This window comes from Cyprinodon variegatus, unplaced genomic scaffold (genome assembly GCF_000732505.1).
Source record: "Cyprinodon variegatus isolate N-32 unplaced genomic scaffold, C_variegatus-1.0 Scaffold969, whole genome shotgun sequence".
In the NCBI taxonomy this organism is placed as follows: Eukaryota; Metazoa; Chordata; class Actinopteri; order Cyprinodontiformes; family Cyprinodontidae; genus Cyprinodon; species Cyprinodon variegatus.
In genome coordinates this window covers 7,856-11,506 of record NW_015151422.1, presented here as the reverse complement: position 1 = coordinate 11,506, position 3,651 = coordinate 7,856, and the positions used below count along the sequence as shown (strand labels likewise).

The window sequence follows — 3,651 nt, the reverse complement described above, 5'->3', positions numbered from 1 at the left end:
TTCATAAAGCAAAATCAGCCTTTATTTACTCAGGAAATTCATCCAACAGCAGATTATATTTCTGGAAGGGCAGGATGTTCATCAGGAAACCCTTCAGAGCCAGAGGTCCGGCTCTACGTCAGACGCTGCAGGGATCTTCATCAGGTGGGCCTGCTGGCAGAGCAAACACACCGTTAATCCCTCCCTTCCAATGGATTCAGAGGCTCTTTCTATCCAGATGTTTCAGGTCTTCAGTCAGGTTCTGGTAAACTGGTTTTACTGAACCTGTGCCAAGTCCTGAGTTTCTCTCCCAACGTCACGATTCCACAGCAGAGATGAGACGCCTCTGCCATGGCAGTACAGGATTGGGCTCCTTTTTTATTTAAACATCCACTACCTGTCAGTCTGAGCGCCACCTGAACCGCCGCCCCTCCTCTTGCCAGCTGCCTGGCCGCCGCCCCTCCTCCTGCCAGCCGCCCCTCCTCCTCCTGGCCGGCGCCGCTCCTCCTGCCTGCAGCAGAAAGAGGCCATCAGTGATCTACTCGCCAGCCTGAGGTCATGACCTGCTGCCAGGCCGTCCTGCTCAGGGTCGTCTCTCACCACGGCTTTAGTCAGCATAATGTGTTTTATTCAGGCATCACAGCAGACGGCCCTGATTAAGGTCACCCACAACATTATTCAGACTCACCTTCTGGAAGACAGCGGCAGGAAGCTGGAGAACAGGAAGCATCAGAGGCTCCGCCTACAACACAGAAGCCTTCATTACAACTTTGACCAACAACCTGTTCATCTCTGCTATAGCAGCACTGATCTAATTTCACAGGATGACAGTAGTGATGCGACCAGCAGCGCCGATACACCGCATGCAGCGGTGCACCGGCCAGACCCTGCGTTGGTACTCGTAACGCTTAAAGGTCACATGACCAGTACAGCCTTTACGAACTGACTGACAAAATGTTTATAAGCTCATCCGTTAAAAAATCTGATCTTTTGTGGTTTAATCACCAAATTAAAGGAATATGGAGGCTGAGGCAAAAGGTTTATCTGAAAGAAACAGGGTGAAACGACAAGAATGAAAATAAATCAAATCCACAAACATCCTTATTTATATGGCACTTAAATTTTCCTTTTAAATTTTCACATTTATGTATTAAAACGAAAAACAAACATTTTCAATTGAAAGATATAAACTATCAATTCTAAAAAACAAACAATGGATTAAATCATATTACAGGTCATCAATCAGGTCAGAGGCTGTCTGTAGTGACTTTAAGTGTCCAGCAGGGGGCAGTAATCAGTGGAAACTCATCACTGCCTGTATGAAAACATTAGGAAGCAGTTCTATAAAGTAGCTCTGCAGCCACTTTACTGATTAATTGATTTATCTTCAGATCGTTGCAGTAAATTAACATTTCTAAATGTTTAGCTCAGAACAGCCATTTATTGACTAATGAGTTTATTATTCCAATAATCCTGATCAATCAGCCCAGATCATCACCCTGCTGCCGCCGCCTCCATCAGCGCTCTGTGGTTGGCTGTACGGTCCTCTACTAGGCCCGCCCTGCAGACGGACCGGGGCGGGCCACTCTCTTTGGACCGAGCTCTGCAGAATCTCAGCAGCAGCTTCCTCTAAAACAGAGGCGGCGCCGCTGAGAGCGCATGCAGAGGCTTCCTCTGCCAGCTCTGTAACACCGAGCCAGCCATCAGGGCTGGTCAGCTGACTTAGAGCTGGGGGGGGGTTATGGGGTTTTAATCTGAAACCTACCTCAGGTCCTGTAGGTCAGGGCTCTTCTGGTTCCATTCTGAGGATCAAGTCAGTACAGCTCCTGCTCTGATGAGCGCGGCGAGGAAGAGGAGGAGCATCTGGCCTTCAGAGCAACAGGCTCGCCTGGAGGAGAGAAGACAGCCAGGTTAAAGAGGGAGGCGGAAGGCGGACCCCGTCAGAGCTGCAGCTCCTCCTCACACCTTCAGCAATGAGGCTTATCCTTCAAACAGAGCATCGTCTCCTCCAGCAACTAACGGCTAATTAATTTACTGAAACTTCAACTGGCTGTTTCCATTTAAAACCAATGAAAATAGTTTACTGGTAAAAATGTAACCTTTTACATCTGGACCAGGCTCTCTGCTGCCCCCTCTCTGCAGGAAGCAGGAACTGCTCTGCCTGATACCTCCTGGTGGGAAAACTGCCCACATTTATCCTCAATAATCCCAAATTATAGCTACAGACATGCTAGACTGTCCAGCCCCTGACAGGTTAAATGGATTAATGGGGTTTTAAGGGTCCAGTAGGGCAGATTGCCAACATCCTGGATAATCCATCAGGACAAATTAATGGGGCTCCACACGTAGCTATAAAACTGCTTCACATTTAAAACTAGTAAGGAGTCAGATTTCTGCTCCAAGAACAAATTTCACAATTTAAATTAACTTCCTGAAAATAAATCAAACTAATAATCCCAATCAGGTCATAGAAGCTATAAACCATCAATGGTTCAGGTTGAAGCTGTTCTTTGTTTAAAGTCAATCTGCTCTCATTAATAAATAAAAAAAAAGTGTTAAATTAAGCCAGATTAACAGAAAAACATTTTAATCTCAATCTAATTTATAAGACTTCTTCGGTGGGAGATGATCTGGAACACAGCAGAACGGGTCAATTTCTAGACAGAACCATCCAGACGTGGAAAAGTTCTGCTGATGGTTTTGAAACTGCAGAATAAAGTTTAACCAGTTTGGACTGTAATCTGACCCACATTAAAGATCAACCTTTAGACTTCGGTTGAATATGAGGCCAATACCGGAAGCTAATTCCAGCCTCGTGCTTCCAGGTGGGCTCTAATGGACCAGAGACTGACTGAACCATCGGTTTAATGTTAGCATGGATCCATGGAGGCGCGCCATGGCCCGGGTTAGAATAAAAGCCTCTTTCTGCTGGAGATTTTAACATTATTATGCAGAAAACAAAGCGCGCAAACAACCGCTCCTTCAAAGTCTCGCGAGAGTTTTTTAACAGTTAAATTATTTTATACAGCTGGATATTACAGTTTATACCTGCACCGCGTGGTGTGGCCCATGGCTGCTGTACCGGTCCGCCCAGCAGAGAGAGACAGACCGGATGCTCTACCAACCATTATAAACGCTCTACCGCTGAGGATTGTGGGAAAAAATGTAGCCGTTGCAAAGATCGTCTAATAAAAAGATGCTCTTCTCACCTACTTTTTACTTTTACCCGGAAAGCACTAAAATGAAGTGAAATTTCCATTTCATTTAGTTTAGTTAAAACTTGATGCTGTTACAACGAAAACTTTTATTTTCTTTAAAAAATTGTATTAATCTAAAAGTAAAAAAAGAATATTACCTTGAAAATGTGACTTAAATATATTTATATTTCGTTATATACACACTAAAAGATAAAAAATGAAAATTCATAATTCAAGAATAATACATATTTATACATATTTTCAATGAAAATTATTGTTTTTTTATCAAATCAGATGCTCACTGTTATCCAGAGAACCTTTCAGTCACTATGTCTGCTCCAGCACATATCATCATTAGATTATCATTATTAGATTATCATTATTGGTAGTGGACCTCATCAGAGATGACAACGACCTGGACTACAGAGAGGAGGTGGAGCAGCTGGTGGAGCAGAGATAACAGCCTGATCCTGAA

At 44.0% G+C, this 3,651-nt stretch overlaps 1 long non-coding RNA gene across 1 annotated transcript; it reads right to left on the bottom strand.

Annotated features, from left to right (window-relative positions):
- LOC107100416 lies at positions 1-457 on the bottom strand. The gene is made up of 2 exons (XR_001482008.1): positions 377-457; positions 1-153 (listed from the first exon to the last, which is right to left on the bottom strand). It is a non-coding gene; the product is annotated as an uncharacterized LOC107100416 (long non-coding RNA).
- Between the last annotated feature and the right edge of the window lie 3,194 nt (positions 458-3,651).